We start from the raw sequence: 26,793 nt of genomic DNA, 5'->3' as shown, positions 1-26,793 counted from the left end.
ATGTATCACATGCAAGACCAAGTTTTGGTAATCAACCCATACTACCCCAGCATTATGTGTCACTAAGGAACACGAACTATGAAACAGAGTGTAATTGTAATAGATTTAGTACACCGTCTGCTAAGGACAACTCCAGGGACTTAACTACCTTGATGCATGAAGAAAGCTTGATTAAGCATCAACAGTCTCAAGTATTTAACGAAGAGAGTAAGAAAAATATTCATCCAGTAGTTTTTATTCTGAACTTCAAAAGTGTTCTTCCAAAGTCCTGGACGGAGGAACAGAAAGTACAGTTTGTGGTTTCTCACATTTTTAGCGATACATCGCTCTGGGCATTAAATGCAGCAGAAACCTGCAAGACTTTCAATGAGTTTGAGGAGTTTCTCGATCAGTTCTGGTCAGTGTCGACTCAAGAACGACTGCGAAAGATTGTCTATAATGCAGAAATATATAATCCTAAGACAGGTTCCTTAAGAAAATACTTCGAAAAATATATTAATATGACACGATACTGGGATGAACCAGTAACCACACGGGACTTGTTACGTGTATTGAAGGCTAGATTGCCAATACATATTAGAGAAAAATTGTTCAATGTCACAGACGCCGATTTGAAGGAATTTTTATCTGTGATCGATTCCCTACATTTAGTTCAAAAAGACGCCATAAAGAATTCTGACGCGACAAGTAGTGCCAAAAGTCCTAATGGAAAAGCTTCCTGGAATGGAAACAGTGGAAATACGGGCGAAGGTAGTCCCAAGAAAAATAAAAACAAGACTTATAATAATGGAAAATATAATAATAGTAGAAATTCCTACAACCAAAATTCTGGCTATTTCAATAATAACAATAATTGCCAGAAGTGCAATGACTACCAGCATCCGAATGGTAATCAGAGGCAGTAGAATAACGAAAATACTAATAATAACAACAACAATAGTAATCGTAAAAGACGAAATGACAAACGATCAGACAGTCGGTACAAGGATAAACCTAAAAACATGCGAGGTTACAATGAGTATTGGCGACAACCAGGGCCTAGTCATTGGCAGTCGCAACAAAATTCTATGAAACCAGGTCAGCCAATAAATTATATACAAATAATCAGTATCTACAATGGTGGGACCCAAGTAGGCCACCTCCGACTGTAGACTCACAAAATGTGAAAATAGTGGAGGTACCCTCGGAACCAAAGCAGAATATACAGAAGCCAACTAAGTAATCTCGGTCCCTGTAGGCCTTCGCCAGGTGACCGAGACCAAGAATGAAGGCGATAGGTTAATAAAACAGAAAATAAATATGATTCGCTGTCAGGATGGTAGGAGGCTCGAAAATGAATTCTATCAAGAATCTGCTGTCCCTGATCGGCAAGAAAAAGAGAATATTCAAGCAAGTGTCACTGGAACCGTCAATGGTGTAGCAACTATTATTATCCTCGACACAGATGCGAGTGTATCAGTAATGAATATACAATTCTTCACGACGGTAACGCAAATAAAAAGACTGCCTGTTACGAATTGTAAGGTTACAGGAGCGCTGGGAAAAAAGGCACAGATTATAAAGCACCAGGCACAGGTTGAAGTTTCCTTTGGAAATGAGAGCGTTTTATGCACGCTCCTATTAATGGAAAACTTGTCAATACCGGTGTTACTGGGTCTCGAGTTTTTACGGTACAGAGAAGCTGTAATTGATCTCGCCCGTGGAACATGTATACTTAAGTGCCAACAGCGACCAATAACATTGAAGCTGAATCGGGAGTTCGGTGTGAACCTTCCGCTGATAAGAGAAGTGTACCTATCTATCAGCAAACATAAATTGTTCGTGTTAGACTATGAACACCCATGAAAGCGTCACAATAACCGAAGTAATGATGCACCCAATAATATGAGTGACATAGCTGCAACAATCGAGGAAAAGGTGAAAGAGGCAACTTGCGTTGACGCTTCAGAGGCTGGACAATTAACAAATTTGTTATCCAGATACCATGAAGTATTCAGTGAACGACCAGGTATAATAAAGGATTATCTTTATGATATGAAGGTTGATCCCCATAAGACCTATTGGAGAGCTTCATACTCGGTCCCCTGGGCAAAGAAAAACGAAGTAATGAAAGAAATCCGAAAAATACTGGACTGGGGAATTATTGAAACATGTAAAAATATCTCCTCGTCAGTTTTGAATCGAGCATTTTAAAAACCACAAATGTTGTTAGATACAAATGAATTGAAATAAATGTGCACTAGTGGTCCCGAATCTACTTTAAAAGACAGAATTCAACTCAGATTGAACCTTTAAAAATAGTGCTCACAGCACGTTACGTAATATCAATTTCTTATTTGCTGATGTATGAAGCATAATTATTTCGGACGATTTACATGAAATATTTTAAGAGACATACGTCAGTGTTGTGCCGGGTAGTATTTTGTGACTAAATCTTCCTTTTGCTAGAGAAAAGTGCTTCCATCTTAAGTAACAGCTGCGTAAACTCTGATAAATGACATGCAACTTAGTACCACTCACACGACTTTACAAAAGCTGCACTACATGTTAGACACTGAAATACACACATTTGTATAGCGCATGCAAATGCTCTCATAATTTTAGCGACGTGTTCCATGATGCTCTGTATTCTCTATATAAACATCAGATTTTGTAAATGACGAAAATGCCGCCTAATTGTTATTATTTACTAAAATTGAATGACTCATTTCTAACTATCAGTTAAAAATTTATTTCGGTCCTGAGTGACACATTCAACAACTGGAAAGCACCAATACAAAAACCTTATTTTTTTTCATAATACACTTTTCAAATACATCATTTTTCTTTATTAGATTTCGCCAAATTCTAGTCATGGGTAACCTTTGCACTCCTCTTTCTCATTAAAGAAGTTATTAACGAAAAGGAAAATTACACCTCTACTTCAATTTCACACCCACTTCGTAAATGTGATCGACCTAGTGTTTGAAGGAACGACACATTATGTTATTTTTAGACACCTATAATACAAATTCTCTCCTTTGTTCATGGTCATGCTCCAATCAAGCAGAAGCTTTCTAAAACTAACAACGAATCAACCCTCTCTCGTCGGCCCCGCTTGAGAAAGACCATCACAGCTGCGTAAATATTTGATTAGTATTAATTTCAGGGCGATTATTGAGGCATCTGACACAGGCGGGGAGGACACACTGCCCGCCTCATAGTGGAGCCGTGTCCTCCGCACGGTAGCCAGTTGGTCACGCTACGCCTGCCGAAGCCTGCGCCTCTGCTCGCTTTCTTCCTGGTTTTCGGCGGCGGCCATCTACGTCAGCTATTAAACACAAGCTGCGGGACACATTCACTTATGATCGATGTTTGGATCCTATGAAAAAAATTCAAGGCGACTACAGATTAGCAGACGGTCGCACTAACAGTGAACACAATTGCATGATCATATCACTATCAGGAAGTGAAGGAAGTTTGAATATATTGTGAAAAATCGAAGTTATCTTCATTTGAATTTCTGTCTCTTCCATAAATCTACCTGATAAGGGCCCCAGACTGACAAATAATACTCAAGAACAGTTCGAAAGAGAGTTTTTTTAGTTACCTTTTTTTACGTATGCACCTACATCTATACTCTGAAAACCGCCATGAAGTGCATTCTTCTTACGTATTGTTCATCAATCTGGGACCCTTGCCAGGTAGGGCTCATAGAAGGGATAGAAAAGATTCAACGAAGAGCGGTGCGTTTCGTCACGGCATCGTTTAGTCGGCACGAGAGCGTCACTTAAATGCTCAAAAAATTCCAGTGGCAAACTTTACAAGAGAGGCCTTGTGCGACACGGACAGGCTTACTTTTGAAATTTTGAGAGGGCAGTTTTCGAGAAGAGTTAGAAACTGGTATAGGTATACGTATTCAAATACAGAGATATGTAAACAGGCAGAATACGGCGTTGCGGTCGGCAACGCCTATATAAGACAACAAGTGTCTGGCGCAGTTGTTAGAACGGTTACCGCAGTTACTATGGCAGGTTATCAAGATTTAAGTTAGTTTGAACGTGGTGTGACAGCAGGCAAACGAGCGATGGAACACAGCATCTTCCAGGTAGCGATGAAGTGGGGATTTTCCCCTATGACGAGTTCAAGAGTGTACCGTAAATAACAGTAATAGGGTAAAACATAAAATCTCCGACATCGCTTCGGCCGGAAAAAGATCCTGCAAGAACGGGACCAACGACGGTTGAACAGAATCTTTCATTGTGACAGAAGAGCAATCGTTCCACAAATTTCTGCAGTTTTCGATGCTGCGCCATCAACAAGTGTCAGTGTGCGAACCATTCAACGATACGTCATAGATATCGGTTTTCGGAGCCGAAAGCCGACTCGTTTACACTTGATGACTACACGACAAAAAGCTTTACGTCTCGCGTAGGCCCGACAACACCGACATTCGACTGCTGATGACTGGAAACATGTTGCCTGGTCGGACGAGTCTCGTTTCAAATTGTATCGAGCGGATGAACGTGTGCGAGTAAGGAGACAAGCTCATGAATCCATGGATTCTGCATGTCAGCAGGGGACCGTTCAAGCTGGTGGAGACTCTGTAATGGTGTGGGGCGCGTGCAGTTGGAGTGATATGGGACCCCTGATACGTCCAGATACGACTCTAACAGGTGATACGTACGTAAGCACGCTGTCTGATCGCCTGCATCCATTTATGTCCATTGTACATTCCGACGGACAAGGGAAATTCCAGCAGGACAATGCGACACCCCACACGTCCAGAATTGCTATAGAGTGGCTCCAAAACATTTTTCTGAATTTAAACGCTTCCGCTGGCCACGAGACTCTCCAAACGTGAACATTACTGAGCATATCTGGGATGCCTTGTAACGTGCTATTCAGGAGAGATATCCACCCCACGTACTCTTGCGGATTTACGGACAGCCCTTATGGATTCATGGTGTCAATTCCCTCCAGCACTACTTCAGATATTAGTCGAGTCCATGCCACGTCGTGTTGCGGTAATTCTGCGTGCTCGAGGGGGCCCTACACGATATTAGGCAGGTGTACCAATTTCTTTGGCTCTTCAGTGTACTTCTTCCTGCTTACATCTTGCGAAAAGACCACGAAGAGAAAATTCGAGAAATTAGCGCAAATACCGAGACTTGCCGACAATAATTCTGCCCGCACGCCATTCGCGAGTGGGACAGGAAAGAGGGGACCAGTTATTGGTAGTAGAAGTACCCTCCGCCATACACTGTTACGTGGCTTGCGGTGTATGATGTAGATGTACCACTTATTAAGGTTCCCAGAGGTGATACGTAAGGGTTTTCAGTATATTTTTCGATTCCTCACTTCATTCTGGTTGTCTGAACTTTATAAGTAGGGTTTCATGGGACACTTGACGTCTTCCTTCAAGTGTCTTCAGTTCAGGCTCTTCAGCATTTCCGTGACGCTCGTCTACGGGTCACGCAAAGCTGTGACGAATAATACTGCTCTTCTTTGTACACGTTCTAAATCCTTTTTTTTTTTGCACAGTTGTTAGCACACTGGGTTCACATTTAGGAGGGCGAAGCTTCAGAACTGCATCCGATGATCCTGATTTAGGTTTTCCACGATTTCCTTACATCGCTCGAGACAAATGCCGGAATGGTTCTTTTTCATGGAGGCAAAAAAAGAGAGGAAGTTGCATTACGTCACAAACTCAAAGCCGATGTCCACCATCTTAACTAGCCCAAAACATGACGTTCACCGCATTCATACCTCACAGTTCATCGCACCGCGGTGACAGTTCGCCACGACGTCACTCTGACCGTGTCGTATTACTAGAGCAAATATGCATTCAAGAACAGAAAAACGTTCGAAATTGCCTCCCTGACACTGTGTTATTTTTGTAAGCTCTATAATTTTTAGTGTTTAAAACAGTTATTTCGCGCATACGACAGAAATAACGAACAAGAAGCACTCGTAATTAGTTGTCTGCTAATACTTTGGGCTGCTTAAAATGGCGCCCACTCTGGCTTCAAATCAACGTACACCATAAGTCTGTGGTGCCACCTTCCTTCTTTTTTTATCTCCAGTTTCTTTTGAAAGGCACAGCCGATTCTTTTCCCATCAGCGAAACAAGCTGAACTTGTGCGCTGTCTGTAATGACCTCGTCGTCGACGGGACCTTAAACCCTAATCATTCTTCTGTCTTTCCTGCGGTATGGGACCGACATATCTGAGCAATATACCAGAGTTATACAAGTGACTTTGTAAGCAATCTCCTATTTCCACTGACTGCATTTCCGCAGTATTCTTCCAATACAAGAAAACTCGATACCTGCTGTACCTACGACTGTAGATATGTGATCAATGCACTTTATACCCTTCAAATTTTTACACCCAAGTCTTTGTGTGGGTTGACTGATTCCAGATGTGATGCATTGATATTACAGTCGCAGTGCGTTACTTTTTCGTGTTTTGTGAAGTGCACACACTTAAAAATTTTAAGCAAGTTGGCAATCTTTGCACCACTTTGACAACTTACCATGGCCTAACTCAGCAACTGTGTAGCTTTTCTCATACAGTACTTCACCTCTTCGTATTGGCCATCTCTTGGCCACGCTCTTTCAACTGTACTTTCCCTTAACCTTGAGCCTGGGCTTTCACCTTAGCCCAGTATTTCCACCCTCCTTTTATGTGCTGTTCTTCCTCGTTTCAGTCCACGTTTTGCCAGTTTTTAGTTTTGGCTTTCCTTGTAAAGCAATGTTTATTCGTGACTGCAATGTGTTTATACACATCCTCTCGTCTTATCCTCACTTCTTGCAGGTCTTTCCCTGCCATCGCGATCCACCCCTGCCTGATTTTCTTGTCGACAAAGTAACGGAAGATCCGATTGCTCAGCTTTGAATGTGTCATACTAGCAATGTGGCCATAGGAAAATAATCTTCTTGCAGACACAGTTGGTTAGCTGGGAGGAGTTTGGCTCTGTCCACTCTGTTTGTTGATTCCCCTAATTTTACTTATAGTACTCTGTTTGCTGACTTGATGTGTGTAGTAAATTTAGTTTCCTCGAAGGAGATCTGAAGACTCCCGTATGCAGCTTATGTCTTCAGTTCATTAATTTGTGCTGCTCGTCATCTGCAAGGACCAGGCAGTCAACTGTCAAAGACATGTTCCTCTAGCGGAGCGGGCATGGGTGCATGTGTTATCCATAGCGTAAGTTAGTTTAAGTTAGATTGAGTAGTGTGTAAGCTTAGGGACCGATGAACTAAGCGGCCGGCCGGAGTGGCCGAGCGGTTCTAGGCCCTTCAATCTGGAACCGCGCGACCGCTACGGTCGCAGGTTCGAATTCTGTCTCGGGCATGGATGTGTGTGATGTCCTTAGGTTAGTTAGGTTTAAGTAGTTCTAAGTTCTAGGGGACTGATGACCTCAGATGTTAAGTCCCATAGTGCTCAGAGCCATTTTCATGATCTAAGCAGTTTGGTCCCATAAGATCTTACCACAAATTTACAAATTTTTCTAGCGAAGCCTGACTCCACATAATAACCTTCGTCACTCATTCCTGTTCGCCAACAGCGGATCACTTTTTGACGTACACAGTTGTAAAGTAGTGGCGAAAGTCAATTTCGTTGCACGACTACCGACCTGATTTCAAAATCTTTTCCGTAAACATCATTTTGAGGTGCTGTCTGTGCGATAACAGTACTTGTTTTGTTATTTAATCTGGATTCTTAGAGAATTTCGAGAAGAGTTATTAGTTATTCGGTCAACTGAATCATAAGCACTTTTAAATTATACGACGGTCACTACGAGTTTTTTACTTCAACATTTCAAATAAGAGGGAGCACATTTGAGATTCATGATCTGTTTTGCAGATGAACGTGCTCTACGAACCCTCCTTATCATTCACCCAGCTGTGAGTCCAACTGTCTGCTTCGTTTTCGAACGAATCTTGTAGGTTATTAAGAGAAGAGAGATGCCGCGATAACCATTTACGTCCATACTATCACCTTTCTTACGAAATAGGTGAATTTTGTGGAGGACCATTCAGATAGAAGTTCCTTAATTTGGTAGATATTGCTGATTATCATAGTTATTACGGATCGCCTACGGCGACCGTTGATATTTGTTTTAATTTCCAAGTATGTGGTCAGATTATTAGAATTTTAATAACCAACACGGCTGGGAGGTCAAACGGAATGTAGGTGAGCGGCATTTCATGTATATTAGTAGTGGAAATTATGACGTTGCAGAAACCTTTTAGAAACTTTCAACAGCCAAGACAGAATAAGTTCGTCTTGATTTTTGACAACAGGTTTGACGGATATAACTGTCATCTTTTGGTCTTCAAGAAATTTCTGTTACAAAACGTGTTCATTGTAAGAGCCTCATACCACGTTGTCATTATGGTGGCATTATACATTTACAACGTCCATCCCCGGTAGCTGAGTGGTCAACGCGACAGAATGTCAATCCTAAGGGCCCGGGTGCGATTCCCGGCTGGGTCGGAGATTTTCTCCGGTCAGGGACTGGGTGTTGTGATGTCCTAATCATCATCATGTCGTCTCCATCGACGCGCAAGTCACCGAAGTGGCGTCAAATCGAAAAGACTTGCTCCCGGCGAACGGTCTGCCCGACGGGAGGCCCTAGTCACACGTATACATTTACAACTAATTTATTTCTGACAAACCTTTGTATAATGCGCTATATTTTATGCACCATAATGACAACATGGCATAAGGTTCTTACTCACAATGAACACGTTTTGTAAAAAAAAATGTTTTTAAGCACCATAAGATGACATTTGTATCTGTCCAAACCGGATGTCAAAACTGAAGACGAATTTATGCGATCTTGGCCATCGAAACTTTTTACCACGTAAAACAGATCGCTCCATCTAATTTTTCAACATGAGAAAATTCAATCAAAAGTCTTTTATTTGTAGAAGCCACGCTGTCTGCTGTGGGGCTGTTGGAACTACAGTAGCTGGCTCTCTACAGCGTGCAGCCGCATGACCGCTACGGTCGGGGGTCGAATCCTGCGTCGGGCATGGATGTGTGTGACGTCCTTGGGTTAGTTAGGTTAAAGTAGTTCTAAGTTCTAGGGGACTGATGACCGCAGATGTTAAGTCCCATAGCGCTCAGAGCCATTTGAACCATTTGAACAGCGTGTACCACGACACCGGAGCTACAATCCGCTGGCAGCCAAACAAAACTCTGCCGCCTGGACTGAAGAAAACGAAATGCATTCTAATAAAGTTATAGACAGAGGGGACAAAAGTCATGGGATAGCTATTTGCATATATGTAGATGACAGTCTCACGTACACAAAGTATAAAAGGGCAGTGCATTGGCGGAGCTGTCATTTGTACTCAGGTGATTCATGTGAAGAGGTTCCCGACATGATTACGGCCGCACAAAAGGAATTAACAGACTCGGAACGCGGAATGGTAGTTGGAGCTACACGCATGGGACCTTCCATTTCGGAAGTCGTTAGGTAATTCACTATTCCGAGATGTATTGTGTCAAGAGTGTACCGAGAATATCACATTTCAGGCATTACCTCTCACCACGGACAACGCAGTGGCCGACGGCCTTCACTTAACGACCATGAGCAGCGACGTTTGCGTAGTTTTGTCAGTGCTACCAGAAGCCTACACTAGGTTAAACTACAGCAGAAATGAATGTGGGTCGTACAACGATCACACGTTATGAAACGTCCCCTTTGAACAATTTATACAAGACTGTGCTTATACTGACACACAATGTTTTTAGCGCAACGCAATCTGACTTTCAAAATTCCCTACTAAAGAATGGCCCTGACTAACATTAAACTATACCTTTCACAAATCACTTACCTCACAAAAATCTTCGCTGCTCAAGCTACTGCAATACAGCGAGCGCCACTACTGCCAGCTAAATAAAAGATTCAAACTATGGAAGGCACTAACTACTGATAGGGATAGTTAGCAAATGAAAGATATTAATAGAGAACAAACAATGTATTTACCTTGATATCATCACATATAAATATAGCAGTTCATGACAAATTTCAAAACTCCGCCATCTCTCTCCCCACATCCACCACTGCTGGCGGCTCACCTCCAACTGCGCAACGCTACGCGCTGTTCACATCCAGCTGCCTCTGCCCAACACTACAATGGCAGACAACAATGCAAACTAGACAGACTGCGCACAGCACAGCCAGTGATTTTCATACAGAGGTGGCGTTACCAATAAAAAAACCTAAACAGCCTACTTACATAGCCCCCATGCTACCCAAAAAAAAATTTTTTACAAATTTTTTGGGCACTGGCCAATACATATTTGTTAAAATGCCTCATATTAGTTGTAATGTTGAATTGCTTGGTAATTTAGATTTACGGTAGCTTGCTTTGCGATTTTCCATTTGGATGTGGGGAGAGAGATGGCGGAGTTTTGAAATTTGTCATGAACTGCTATATTTATATATGATGATATCAAGGTAAATACATTGTTCTCTATTAATATCTTTCATTTGCTAACTATCCCTATCAATAGTTAGTGCCTTCCATAGTTTGAATCTTTTATTTAGCTGGCAGTAGTGGCGCTCGCTGTATTGCAGTAGCTTGAGCAGCGAAGATTTTTGTGAGGTAAGTGATTTGTGAAAGGTATAGTTTAATGTTAGTCAGGGCCATTCTTTAGTAGGGAATTTTGAAAGTCAGATTGCGTTGCGCTAAAAACATTGTGTGTCAGTATAAGCACAGTCTTGTATAAATTGTTCAAAGGGGACGTTTCAACAGAAACGGGTTCTTCATCTCGGACGGGGAAGAAAAACGGCAATCAATTCAATGGTGCCACAGCACGTCTTCTCTGAAGTTGCTGCCTCAGCCGATAAAATCATGGCGACAGTCTCGGGGGACTAAAGATGATGTTCTCTATGCTGCATCTATCGGCACAAGTTCATTGTATTACACTCAGGAAATTGAAGAAACTGCTTCAGCGTGTTTGTCGCCACAAAAAATGCAAACGAACTTGTCGATGCCAACGCAATGCCTCACAATTCTGCGTACCAGAGCAGCAGCTCACAAAACTTCATTGGACCGTTCTCCCTGACCCCTTCAGGCCGAATCTCACACCTTCCTACTAACATCTGTTTATCCCAATGAACGATGCAGCCTGTGGTAAGTAGTATGTGGATGACAGGGACGTGATTGATGCAGCAAGGCGTCGGCTTCCACGTCGACACCAGCATACAAGCCCTTCAGTAAGGTGGCATAATGCTGCCACACTGAGCGGAGACTACGTTGAAATATATGGTTTTGACGTTCAAAAGATTGGGAATAACATGGTGTCTGAATCCTGAATAAAAGCAACCAGCTTTCAGAAAACCATTTGATTACATATTGAAAGCACATCTTATATTCGATTTTATTCTCCAATCCAAAATTTTCTCTGGGTGGAATGTTTTGTTGCAGTGTAATGTAACTGGACAGCAAAGTAGTAAGTGGAATATTTACTTCAACGCCCATCTCTAACTATGCGATTTAAATTTGTTTTATGAAGATAAGATCCCAAGTCAATATTAATAAGAATTGACTGACACTATTCCATACCCAAAAAGGTAATCTTTCATAGTCATCACTTTACACGATCTCTGCTGATCCATTGTGGACGCGGGACAGCGTTTGTCAACTAATTTAACAAGGAAAAACGCCAAACTGCTGCGCAATTTGAAAAGTTATTTTAATATCACAACCGGTTTCGGCAATTCAGTGTGCGATCTTCAGGTCGCATAAGCATCTCATTTATGCACCAGTTTCTAGCAACCGTGACTTCATATTTCAAATGCTTCCTTGGAAGACCTGAAAACAACTCTTCGTAGGTAGCACCTTAAATACAACCTCACTATTTCCAGAAACTGGTGTATAAATGTTGTGCGTATGAGGCCTGGAGACGGCACACGGAATCGCCGAAACTGGTTGCGGAAACAAAAAATCTGTTTTGTTATTTCCCTGTTAAATCACTTTGTACAAATAATTGAAAAAGTAACTGTACGGAGTCCAGTATTTAACGTGTTTAAACGAGTTAAGACATTCTTGATTTTACACGAGAAAATCCATTGTTACGTTGCTGCACCACGATCTAGTCAAGACAAGTATAACTTATCGAATTAGTTACATGAATATCATTGTGATTCTGTGTTATATAAGCGTTACTACCTGTGTAATTGTTCAAGGGAAGTACCTGTTTAACATAATATTTTGGGGAAGCAGGAACAGCTATTGCAGATACCATTTTGTGTTTTCATTGACAGTTGCCTCTGTCCACTGATATCAAGGCAGTATTACTTTATCAGACTTATTTAGTCATGCAAGCGTATTAAATATTACCATACATTAACGTAAGTGAAAAGGCAATTCAAAATCGTTGAGGTGTTTCATTGTAACGAAGTTTCCACGTTCAGAATGGTTGATTATTCTAGTGGAGAATTGCACTTAAGACCTGACAAAGTCCAACTACGTCACATGGTATCAAAGAATCATACTTCCTTTACAGCAGCACGCAGCACCCGGACGTATGAGGTGTATCACGTACAAAGTAATATGAAGAGATTTAATAAAGATTTGCTTTAGGTGTGGGGTTTTACTGTGGCCACGGGGTCGTTAGCGTGTTCTATATAGTTCCTTATGGCTCAAAACAATTTCAAGGATGTAAAAAACTGAATGGCTAGGCAGTAACTAAAAAACTGAATGGCTAGGCAGTAACTAAAAAACTGAATGGCTAGGCAGTAACTAAAAAACTGAATGGCTAGGCAGTAACAAATGATTAACCTGAATAATAAAATCTTCTGAAGTATATCAAAGTGAATATGACGGAGAGCCTTCAGCTGAAATATCAGACACCACAGAAAGTGGGATTACATAACTGATACCGCTTTATGAACATGAATAAAGCCGCGAGAGACTATAGCTCTCAGCTTGAAAGTGTGTGTACACAAATACAACAGAAGGCGGAAACAATTCAGCATATTTACAGGAAAAACTGGAGTTACTTGTTTTAAGCAGCGATGAACATTTTCCGCTTAAAAACATTTTAGCAACGATGGACTACTCTGAGAAAATCTAATGTTTGCACCACGAAGTATATGCACGCCAATGAGCTTACAATTACAGGCTCCGCGGCCTGAAATTACTATGAGTAATGACGTTTCAGAAGTAAATACCTCTCTTCTCGAACAATTAGATTTAATTGCCAAAACTTAGCTCTCTTCTCATGGAAAGGTTCGACACCCACATATTGTACAAGAAACATCGAAGAACGCTATGACGGAGTAAAGTATTCCAATTAATTTTTAAGACTAAACTATTTCCTGTAAGCAACGGATATACTTCTTTAACATGTCATGTGCAACCTACAGTCCACAAAGAAAGTAGTGTGGAAAATCTTGCTGTATCGCAGAAATGTCTGGAAGATGAGTACAGGAACGGAAAGTGGCCGCAGAAAGTGGAACAGAATTACCTATGGGGTGCTATCACCACGAAAGAGATTTGCAAATTCTTGAAGTACCCAGCATTCGCATGGTGTCTTCCACTTACCAATCTTGCATACTCAAGGTGGCTGAACTGTACACACTGGTCTAGCTTTACAGGTTAAGCTTACTCTGCCTAAAGATAGACATGTTTTACCTTCGGAGAACCGATACAGATATGTACGTCATGTTCACTACATGACGTTTGTGGGGTGGGGTGTTTCACACATAGAATCAGTAACTCGTTGCTCAATTTTTGTTTATTATAAACTTCATTAAAAGTGCCTTTTAGCTTTATAAATTTACAGCACCGGACAATATGCAATTGCTACTGTTAGAAGTTTTACCACGAAGAGCCATTAAAACCTTAAAACTTTAGCTGAAGTATTTGTACTGACGGCACCATATAGCCTGAAATTCCCAGCTGCGCTTTATCAAGGAGCGCTGACAGCAGTCGTACCCTCTGCGACAGTCTCTTCTGCTTGTTCCAGGTGAGGTTCGACCACCGTTGGTTCCGCAGAAGCCGCGGGGTCTTCCTTCTGCACTTCTGGATCAGCTTTTGGCTCCTCCACTGCTCCTGGCTGTGGCTCTACCGCAGTTTGATCTTCCACAGCTGGTGTCTCCGCTGCCTTCTGCTTGACCTCCAGAATCACTTTCCCGAAGTTCTCACGTCTGCATAGTTGCGTCATGCCTTCAGCCACCTGCAAGTATCCAAATGTTACAGAGGAGACTTTCCTATGGAGGTTATAAATACTTAGCACAGTGTACTCACTTTTTCAAAGGGCAGAACAGCGTGAATACAGGGCTGTATTTTGGCACTGGAATACAGCTTAAATATTTCATTTAGAGACCGCTGCACTGCCTCCGGATGAAGGTGTAACCATATGCCAATGTTCACTCCAGCTATGCAGTAGTTTTTACTAACTACATCCGCAGAGGACAACGATCCGCTATCCCATTTAGGTCGCATTAACCCCCATGATGTATATTTTGAGTATGTAACCGTGCTGTTCGACCCTGAAAAAATGTCATTAACAAACCATGTTAGAAAAGCATACAGCATGAATGCTTGCAGCCTAACTACACCTATTAAGAAACATTGTACGCATTCAATGTATCAAGAAGAAGATGAAGCAGGAAAGTAAGACACGGGGCTATAAACAACTAGTTTTGAACGAGAGGACGCAGCAACGGAAAATTGTCGTGCACGAAATAACACTACGGATGAAAAGAAGACCTACAGTTATTCATTTCGTTTGGTGTTATCGCCCAGTAATGAGAGGACAACCTGTCGAGTATAGTGTCATTCAATAATCTCATTTCATGCTCCAAATTTTACCTTTCCCGATTCATGTTAATGCTGTTTGTATCTTTTGTAGCATTATTTTTCCTATTAGCCTTTGAGTCCTAATTTAACGCTACCAGAACTCTTCCCCAATTTGGGAGAGGGGAGCCACACTTGCTGCACAATGGCTCCAGGAAATTATTGCTGCACTGAGCTGAAACGAATGCCGGCGTACATAATAGCAACATTTATCACGTTGTTATCGAATTTGTAACAGGTTGAGGAAGGTTAACACCGCTTTCCACCCTTACTAGCCCACCGTTTTTCCTACACTGGTTGGACTACGCTGTCTTACCTTCGACTTCAAATTCTCTATTACATTTTCGACCTAAAATTTTGTACTGGATATTAGTGAACATCTTGCTTTTGCTGACGCCCGAACATTATCAGAGTATTGCATGTCATCACATGCTCCGTGGAGGTTACGTTACCATCGTTACACTTTTGAAGCTCTTTGGCGCTAAATACAAGAGTCATAATATAAGAGTTCACAGCATTTTCTACACGAGTTTGTAGGCCACGTTATCACAGATGAATTTCCTAATTAACATTCTCACACTATTATGTCATTTTAAAACTATGGGTTGTAACAGTGCGGCAATTTTATTTCGTTCTCGACGGATACATCATGTTTATGACAGGAATATTAATACATTTAAAATCAGAAATTTTGTATAACTACCGTTTAGGAACCCCTTTATCATTATGGTGTTGACTAGATGTTAGTATGGAAATGAAACGGAGCTTCGTAAATTGAGGAAGTAGAAATTTTATGCGTTTGGAATGTAAGAACGTTGATAATTAAGGGGACAAGAGACATTGAGCAACTGAAAGCTTAGATGAGAACTAGTCGACTGCATGAACTCTTACCAGCAAAAAGCTAATGTTAAAGAGATACCGACTACGGCATCTAAGATTAGTTCACAATGCGCCCAAAGTAACAATTAAAATTGGGCGCCTCAAGACTATAATGCTGACATATTTGACATAGGTTATGTAGACATGGAGAGAATGATAGAATGAAACTAGTCTAAAGAAACTATGTCCCCTTAGATTCCGTCCTAAGTTATGGAATTTCAGCTGCCCTTTGCCTGTATTCATAACCCTTTATCATTAACACTGCATTGCCTACGTTACGCGATGCATTGTGTCATACCAATGACACTTCACCTGTCTCTCGAAGATAATGACTAACAACGTGTACTGTTTATGAGATCAAGACTAATTCAAGGAAGTATTTAGCCGATACTGCAAATATTAAATTGTTTTACAACGAATCTACACCACATCAGGAGTCTAAGGAAAGCGTTCTGGCACGAGAGCTATTATATTCACAAAGGCATAATGACTCCTGTTTAATTTTCAGTCTTATGACAGCACTACTCTCCATAGAATAGCTTCTAAATGTAGCAAGAGGCAACACTTGTTACTGCAATGCTCTTTTGTACTTACCTAGCAGTACCAACTTTCCGACAGGCTGGAGAATTTTTAAACACTGCTCAAGATCGCTTCCACCATTGGTGTTTACCACTATATCACCACCTTCAGGGTAATCTTGCAATATTTCATTAACATAGTTTTCATCATGACGGAACACCCGCTTTACGCCAAGAGAACGCAGCTTTTCGTGCTTTGATTCAGAAGCTGTTCCTACAACTTCGACATTGTCCACTGTCCGAGCAAGCTGGATGAGTGCCGTGCCGACACCACCTGAAATGAGACGAATTTATATCGAAGTAACGAAGATACTAAAAACTGACTTCAGAGCCAGTGCGCCAAAGTAATGGAAGTAAGTATTAAGCAACAGATTCTGAGTTTGCCAGACCTGGCCACAAGAGCTAATACCGGAGCTTGTAATTCAGTTTTGCAGCTGGTTGTAGGATTTTATTTGTATTTAATGGGATTTACATCCAAATATTCCATACTGAAATCGCGAAACTGATATGTGAATGTAATGCTGTACAATTACGAGTCCTGCGTATCTGCTTTTTTATTTTAAAGTAAAATATTTCAGTTCACCAGGTCGCTTAGTACATTGAACGTCTTGTGATGAACTTTAATGCCTATGTTGTCGGAAACGTTTAAGACCATTTCTAAACACCACCATTGAAGTTATATTAACTATTACAGATTCTACGTACCACATTAGCGCAGTCGCCTGCATCCCGTGTACCTAGTTTTATTTTATCGACGTATACCGTTAACATCAGCTTATGAAAATTTAGGAAAGTTCTTACAGATTTTTGCTTAGTACTGTGCCCATGGGTGGACGCTAATTAGCGATTTAAAATAGCTAAATAATTATCCGCAGTCAACCGCACTAAATTTTTAAGCAATTATCTTACAGGGTACTCGCGCAGCTTGTCCAAAGCACTTAACCGTAATGCTAAATTTATCACTTAAAATATTTTCCCTTAAAACGTCATACAGAACTAATTTCAATTGTTTCAATCTAATTTACCACAGCGATCATTACACCATATACACGGTCTCCATTTGCTATTCCTATTCTTGTTTTTATGGGTCTACGTAAGTTCAATTTTCATAATTTGTCAGGCGGACCTATACCTTCCCAACACGTAACTCTGAACTAACATTTCCGCATTACCAGCCTGTTTCCTCTAATTGTTGCAACTGCTCCATCTTGAGTCATTCTGACTAATGACTGCTGCGCTTCACAAATATTTTCTGTTTATAAGTTACAGTTGCAATGTTTGGTAACTGCAGGTGGTAGATTACACTACCTGTTAGGATTGAATGAAAATCTCGGTGGCAGGCGAGCGTAATGTTTGACAACGTGTCAAAGTCAGACAATTTTATTTTGTGCCCTGGCAGTTTCAGCACGATCGCTGGTCACGTTTTCTACTGTGATGTCAACGAGAAAGAAAAAGAATACCTGAATCCCCTATCTGTCCCAGTTAATTTATGCTCGACGTCGTACGAGACGATGTCGTTGCACTGTTACGCTACGGTAGGTGAGCGTACGATCAAACGCAGCGACATCACCGCAAATGCTATATGAAAGTGTAGTACGGTTGCCACCTTATGATTACGTCATCGAAAATGAAATAATTTGCACTAGTATACGAGAATGAGCACAGTGAAAAATTTCATCACGTAATTAATGTTTACCTGCGACCGACTGCATAAATACTTTATCCGCGTTAGCAAGGCATCCGAATTCATACAGGCAGAAGTGGGCCACAACGAAGTTTAGACCAAGACTGACGGCATCTTTCAGGCTAATATCTTCCGGCAGCAGAAAACAGTACTTGCGATGGACGTGGACAACATGCCTAAACAAACCACCTTGCATTTGCAGACAGAGCACTTTCTGGCCCGCCTGTAACAAAATATCAGAACATTAGCTTTATTCCGGAAAACTAAAGAAGTGCTGGAGAAAACGTGTCTTACCTGCAGATCGGTGACTGCTTTGCCCACCCGTGTTACGATGCCGGAACATTCACTGCCCATGATAACCGGGAAGAGTCTGTTCCTTATTATACCCAAGCGCAAGTAGTGGTCTGTGAAGTTCAGGCCACAGTAATGGACTTCAACTTCGACGTGGTCGTCGCAAATATCTTTCCGCAGTGGCGCTTCTGTTACCTGAAACACGAATATGCAACTGTATTTCGAGCCTATCACGATTAGACATTCGTTTAAACATTTGGAGGTTAACAGGGCCTCAAATTCAGGTTATTTGCAGAAGTAGGAAAGCTTAATACTACCTTGTCTATAAAGACGTAGCAAATATGTTTTGTGGAAGAATCAGCCAAGAAAATACGCAGGTAACAAGGTTAATACTGTTACTCTGTTTAGTGGGCAGGCAAAGTTTCGTGCTTAGCTCCTGGGAGTCATTTTCTATGAAGACATTCGGAAACAGTAATTTACTGTGCCTGAATACAAGGCGATTACGGCAAGCGGCGATGCAAATTATTGGGTTTGTGCTTCAAACAGATTAAGCTACGGCTCATTCATCGCAGCAAACAACTAAATGCAGTTGTAAAGTTGGAAAAATTCGCACACTTGCCCGCATTTCATTTCGATACAGGAGGGTTCTCATTTTGAATCAGAGTGAGAAGCTACAGTCATGAAGTGTGAATAGACAACATTTGAATAAAACTGGGGCAAACAGCACGGCAGCTTCTTGAGAAGGGTAGCTGTATCCTATCTGAGTGCAAAGTCCCTGTAAAAAATACAAGTTATTACTAATACAACATGTCGCGTGTTATGCCACAACAAAAGTATTTTGTCTGAGGACGGACTATTTTGCTCCAGTGCCGGTTTAAGCTTTTTTCTTATTCGTTGTAAGGCGACAAAAAGTCGCTCAGAAGCAGAATAGCGAGTGCATTTAGTATCTATGGTTCTCGAAAGGCAGCTAATTACGTGAACTCGTATGTAGTAGAAGAAACATTTTACCATTTAAAGGAAATACGATACGTTGGTTTACCTTTACTCTGCTGATACTGCCATGCGCTGTTAGCGTGACCGACGGTACCGGACGTGTGAGGTCAGTTGAACGAATCTGCAAACATTTTTCTTGTACCAGTATTTGCGAACAATTTAAATACATTAATTATTTTTATATTCGAACCGTCTGCAACTGAACGAAGGCGCTATTTGTTCTATCAGACGTTTCTACTCCTTTTATTAAGGAATCAGAGGTCGTGTCTGTTCTACACAGCCACTGATGAACAATAGAACGCAAAATGCGTCGGCACACCTCAGTGATTATTTGGTGCGAACCTAAAGACGGAGGTCGATAAACAAACACTTGAGAAATTTAAGTCAGCTTCAACACAGAATCTTAACCGTAGCCTATTTCTGCATCACATCTATCATTAAAAGTTTGTATGAAACTGCGTACTACCTTCGACAGTACCACACCAACAATGGTGTTAAACGTGTTGCAGGCGGCTCGAGAAGCTGAACTCTTGAATAGCAGTTAAATGGCCCTGTAGGTTGTCTAGATACGTGCTCTACATTCTACACTATTTTTGACTACTACGTCAGCATTACACAACGTTAAGCCATGTAAGACATGTGGAGCTGCTAAATTATCCACAACGGAATGATGTGGAAACGAGCACCATCAATAAACAACCGATATTAAACTTCTCTGCCATAGTATTTTAAGTGAAAATTAAACATTCCGTATTTTTACATTCACGATGCCTTACCACACTAGGAGCGGTAAACTGCAGAGGAAGCAGATCCATGGTTGCCGGTAATCACCTAGAAAAACAAACCAGTCAGCGTAAGTAATGGTTAAGAATCTATTACATTCTGCGTATGAGCTTTGCAGCCTCATGTTTTGTGGGCATGAATGCTGTGTGTTCCACCAATTACGGTTTTAGAAAGTTATGTACCATGGACCCTGTCCCAGAAAGCGGGTTGAATTTTAGCCGTCCAAAGCCGTGAAGGCGGGTTTTGAGCAGTCCCTTAATAGCAAGAACATTACCCGCCGAAGGCACACGTTTGAATTGTGTATTTGTACATAAATATTCACCAGAACCATACGTCTACAACTAAAAAGAAACGAAATGGTGTAAAGCTCACATGGACTGTTAAAGCACCTGAAGATGAGCCCAAGGCTGAAATGCATCTTGCATTTCCTTAAATATCACGATTAGTGGCTGAAGGTGGTTGTCCTGTGTGACTAAAACAGTTTCCTATATTTTACTACTATGATCCAATACACAAGTCACACACAGTGGGTATCTCGGTAACTAGGTTATTCTTTCCTATTTACTAGTTTTCCATCTCTAGTTTCAGGCTTTTGGTGAAATGTAGTTTTCTACTAATACTAAGCGTAAACGAGATAGAGATCATGTCTCAATGCGAAACAAAGCCATTTCTTCTTCCACTCAAGGCTGTTTTATTCGGTTATCAGTCTTATTTCGTCAATACTTGCTAGTGCGAGTCATGAATTTTTAAAGTGGTGCCTGTGAAACATTCGTTGTCTTCATATTATTAGATGCATCATCATAGCAGCACACATACTGCAACGATGCATTGGGCTTTTGTATGATGTACTAGGGTAGGATATCTTGTGTTATGTCTAAAGATGGTTCTGTACCACTTTAAAATGACCACACGATCGTAACAATGTAGTCCTCCAATTAAAGAATAAAGCAGCTTAGGGAGAAGAAAGTTTCCTCCTTTAGAAGACTTCGAGGTTCGGTAATTGTCAGGAGAATGAAGCCTGAATTCTGTGCAAAATTCCGTTACCAGATATGAATATAACCAGTTTTTATTTTTCCACCACCGAGATAATCGCATCACAATCTTTCACTGCACAGCTATGGTATCATAAAGCTGCCTAACAGAACACTGCGAGCTGAACCTGAACTCGAACTCAGCCCCTTGCATTTAACTACCGTAGCACGTAAAGAATATACCAGAGCGAATATATCGACGCGTCACTTAAAAGAGAGACAAGTAGTCTGGGAATCTTAACAACTTTGTGTTTTACACATCGTTATAGCACCCTTTCAAAAGGCTGAGCAATTTGACTGATGACCCGGAACATTTAGCGTTACACCTCAACGCCTATTACTATTTTCGAGTATTTTCACTATTATCAAGTCAACGCTTTCCGTAACTTCTTCTTAAGATTACAGTAAAATATAGCCCTACTTCGTCATTATACGCACTTGCAAATCAAAATCCAGTTTCTTAAGTCACCTTAAAATTTCAAGGACTGGTCTATACACTCCATCATAAGAATCAATCGCAATAAAACTAAAAAGTTACGTAACATCGGAAACAATACTTACAGTGGAACTGTGCACTAAGACGCAACTGCAGGAAAACGTTTCCGTGTGTGCCTTTATATGACGTGCAAACTGGGCGTGTCTGGGGTACGATGATTCGACGACGGGCAGTCATGTGACGGAAAACTGAGTTTCCTGTCAAAACAAGGCAACTGCCCTCTAGCGCAGAGGAAATGACCCAGGGTACAGCTGTCAACGGCCGTGTAGATGATGACCGATTCCGCTGTGACTGAGCACGGAATTCCTACTGTATTTTTGCATCCACCTTCCATAGTGTACTGGGATGTATCTGTTGCTTTAAAGAGCAGTAATCATCAAAAAGGGATAACATCTGCAATCCTGTAATGAATATGTTTGTGCTTTTAGGATTGCAGAGTAGGGTGAAATTCTACAAGAAATGGCAGGCTATATTTCACAGTTTTGATACCGATAATTAATGTTCACCTGAATTCGACATTAAGCTGTTAGTTAGTTTCAGTAAATAGTCTTCTTTTGGCCACTCGGTTCTAAAACAACACTCTTTAGTTTATTCAAACAGTTTATTGAGACTTTGTTGCTATCGTACAGTGCATCATACTAAGCTGTATGAGAGAATTTTACGTACTTGTGTAGTGCACTGTGTGTTAGGAGCTGTGTCTCAATGAGAATATTCTTTATTTGAATAAAAGACCCTGTTCGATTTCTATCTGCCGAATGATGGTATGTGATCTGTTAGCCAAATGAAGTTGTCAGTTAAACCAGGTAGCTTAAAGGTAGCCATACAGCTCATATCTTCCTTCAGCGTGTATTTAGGAAGTTCAAGTCAGATTCTTGGCACGTAGAGTGGCAAGATTAGGAAAAAATTGAAACGGCGTATGATTCTCTGTATAAAGACACATCGATGTGGCTTACAGATGTTTCAGATAATCCGAAGATGCAAAGATAGGGTGACGTACTGCTTACTGTATCTGCCTAGCCTTGGTACAAATTTGCATTCATCGCTTCAGTCTGCATTTAGGCCTACACATCGTAGGTGTTGGAGACTTGAAGATTTCTGGCACCATATATTTTCATTTGAGTATGGCTAATAGTTTCATAGACCAAATCGGAGTAAAGTACTGTTTATTTCCCGCTTCGGGATATTTCGAGTCTACTGCAATCAGCGACTTGCTCTTGGAACGTATTTTTTCTGAGCTATTTTGTTGAAATTGCCTGTCACACTTTATAAATTACAGGTGTGCTGTATTTGCTTAGTAGTCTATTAGTTCACTGGCGGTACCCGTTCGATTATAATCTAGTGCAAGTAACAGGTTTTATCTGCATAAAAATCATCTCTGCAGAAGAATGGGTTGTAGCGAAGTTAACAATACTAAGATCTACACTTTCAGCAGGTGACGTCACTAGGCACGCCTCTTTAATAAGTTTGTGGAGACTAGGGATGTTCCCAGGCCATCAAAGTATCGATGCCTACTCATATGAGTAGTAAAGTCGTCTTGCGCTTGTACTCATAGGAGTATTCCAGAAGTATACAGTTACCGGTGTATCGGACCTTGGGCTAAGATAAGTTTTAGCCGTTGGAAAAAATCTTCCTTCGTTTGGATTTTATGTGCAAAAAGAAAAAAAAGAGAAAACCACATTTTTGTGGGAACTTTTGAAGCGCTCCACTCCTATATTTCAAACTCGTACGAATCGGTTGAGACTTAGCACGAAGGTAGATAAAAGAAGAGCCAAACGGAATTTTTTTATTATTATCTGTGTCTGTTGTCAAGATGCGTTGGTTTAAGGTCGAGCTAAATGTAGCACGTAAAACTCCTTGCGTGAACTGAATGCGTGTAAACGGTTCATAATCCATGCCGTGAAGATTTGACAGGCAATGCTCGGCGATGGCAGACTTATTAGGCTGTTGCAATCTCGTGTGCCGTAGGTGTTCACGGCATCGGTCTTCATCAGCACACCTGATGATGGCAACAAGGTCAATTGTCGAAATATTGTGTCCTTTCTACACTCACACCAGGCTGTTAACCCGAGATTTATTTCGTCATCTAGTATCATGTTACATGACTACACACGATGCGTTATATTACACCCTATTACACAAGCGCCAATATGTCAACGTATTTTGATTTAAATGTCGCTGAAGCTGCCAGATAACTCAGTCGTGCCCAGGACATATTCGCCTTTTGTTTTGTGTTATGGCAGGAGCGTTGTTCATTCTGGTGCTGGGTACATATGACATTTTACTTATTTGCTTATTTTATGTGGTCTAGTAAAACACATTACATACTTTCAATTCTTTATTAATGATGATCCTTAAACAGAAGGGTCACCTTTTGCAATGTTTCCCAAAAAGAACGATTGCAATGAATATGTAAGATGTAATTTACTCCTATTCTTAGTCATAGTTGCTCGAGCTTTCGGAAACATACACTCTGTAGACACAGATGTTGCAACGCCAAGATGATAGTGATGAACATATTTGCAGAAACACGAAATAATGAATTTCATGTCTACCCATTCTGCACATGGGTTGCGTCTGGAAGATACTAAAGTTTTTGACAAAGAAATACGTCGTCACCTTGATGAACAGCTTTTTTTGCGGCTGTGCGCTAGCTGCTCATGATGTTTCCGAAAGTCAAAGTCGTATTCTTGTGTTATAGCAGACGAAGCACTATCTTCCTCCAATTCACTTGGTCTGCTTTGTTGCTCATAAACCATACTTTCGAAATTTGCATGCCTCGCCCGCATGCTGCTGGATCTTGAAAATGAGATTTTTTTAAACTTTGGATCCAATAGAGTAGCAATGGCTGCATGGTCATTTAATTCAATTAACCCGTACCTATTCTTCAGCTCTCTCAGTAAAGTGTTCTTGCTTTCTTCGAGAATTGGTGAAACTGGTGTGATACTATTATGTTCTGTTAACTAACAATCAATTCCTGGCGTTTCTCCTGTGACATATCCAAGAGGCTATAGTAAAGCTGTGAGTCGGTTGATAGTTTCCATCTCTACAGCATACAAGTAATCACACACTCACTAGGATAAGCGCGAAAAATCGATTCGGTGCAAGTACTTCTCTTTCCATACCAACTATGGTAAGAATGATTCGTTACTATAAATACTCGGTACCGAAAGAAAAGTATCGAATACTTTCTTCTATTTACTTGAATCCTAACGTCTCTAGGAAGTGAACAGTGGAATGAATGAGGGATTTGTGTTCATAATGTCGATGAACCTACATGCAATAGTGTAGCACTTCCAAGGGCTTTTCGGAAAGACGATTAAACGTCAACGAACGAGAGCTGCTGAAGGACGTGACTGATAAGCATCATTATATGTGGCAATCCGACTAACTTTTATACAAGCCAAACGAAGGTGCATGGGGCTTTTTAGTGGTATACCTTTCAATTTGACTGGAGGAATCATATACTGCTTCACGAAAAAAGGTGTCCTAGATACGGAGCAAAATAGTGGAGTTATGTTCGCTGCTTATTAAGGAGATTACGCCGATGACAATAATGAGGCTGTCCCATTCACCTCAGTCACATTCTCGACGAGCTTCGCTAGTATCAAGAGACAGGTATTTGTAACCGGGGAGGTAAGTGATGATGAGACCTACTTGAATAATGTAATCTCGTCTTATACCACTTCGCCCCTGTCGTCTCTTGGAAGAGTGAAAAGAAGGGAACTCATTTTTCAGGAACATCGAGAGGTACTTTAAATTATTAAAATACAAATATCTGTTAAGTTGTAGCCACAACTCCTTAGGACGGTGGAAGCCTGGCACTTAAACATTTGGGTTTTTAATAAGCTCGTGGTTCCGGATTTTTCTGGTTTCCCACTAAGGTTTCCATGCAGCACCCCAGATAAACCCAGTGGAGTGTATTTGGACTCCTCCTGATCATCTGGAAGTGATGCGATTCCTAGGTGGCGAGAGCCAATCTTAGCAAAGAGGGATTGACTCATTTTCAAAAACTTGATGGCAAGTTCATAGACAAACCGCCTTTCGACGATGGAGAGCTGAACTCCTGTTTGATAGGATTCGCACCCTGCTTGTGCTTGTTCGAGGAGTTTATCTGACTGTGCCACTAATGTTCCACATACATCCAATGACAAGAACGTCATACTTCTCTACAAGAGTGCTGTAGAGTGAAATAGTGGACAAAATATTTTTCAGCGGAGTATACCAACGCGAGGGATGCTCCGCAGAGAACTAGCGCATCTCCTCCTCATGCACTATCTGCCAGCTGACTCACCAGTAGTAGATATGTAAGGTGGCATTCTGGCACAGTTTGCGTCACCCATAACGTCATAGATGACGTCATCAACAACGCCATGGATGAGTCTTTGGCAGAAATTCCAATTTTGGTGGGAAATTCATAAATATCCTATCTGCATTAATGGAAGCAGGGTTGTTCTCCTACATATTAATCGCTTGGATATTTAAAAATCCCAGTGGCGAAAATGCATACTGGGCAAACTCTTTGCTATCAGAATCCAAGACTTGGTACAGTGGAACTGACCCTGTGACATCACAGTCCAACTGAGACCAGTCGGGTTATTTATAATAGTGTACAGTCCTTGTATACTGCTCCAGAATTGGAATGAGGACTGTGTATGGTGTCACAATCCAGCACAGGTCAGTCAGGCAATTTTTATAACAGTGTATAATTCAGGTATAAGGCAGAGTAGCGTAAGAGGTAGAGGATGTTTGTTCAGGTTCTGGCCTATCTGTTGACTTCCTTTACATGTTTCTTCCCACTCAGGCTACTATTCACTCAGAAGTGCTTCTGCTAAGGAAGGGGAGGACAGTAATCTCTGTCTCGCACTACACCCAACACTGCCCCCACACATCCCTGCACCAGCGCCATCCCAAGCCAACCACGCTGCCCTGACAACTACACCGCCGTCCATGAGCGTATGCGCTACTCCTCACTGAGCTTGGCCCTGTCGCCCCGCCCCCCCCCCCCTCCCATCCTACAAGTCTACTGTGTTATGATTAAGCAACTTACACACACACTCTTACATTATAATTTAAACCATTCATGCCCCCACACCAGTTACCATTAAGTTCAAAATATCGAGAGAATCCACTTTTAGTATGTCTGTATGCATGGGCTCTTCATCCCATGGTGGTACATCGAAGTGTGAGTGTATAGTGTGAGGGAACTCACTGTCCTCCCCTTATTTCCACTCACAATAACTGGACGGAACAAA

Source organism: Schistocerca piceifrons, chromosome 4 (genome assembly GCF_021461385.2).
Source record: "Schistocerca piceifrons isolate TAMUIC-IGC-003096 chromosome 4, iqSchPice1.1, whole genome shotgun sequence".
NCBI lineage: Eukaryota > Metazoa > Arthropoda > Insecta > Orthoptera > Acrididae > Schistocerca > Schistocerca piceifrons.
Note: the sequence above shows the minus strand (reverse complement) of the source record.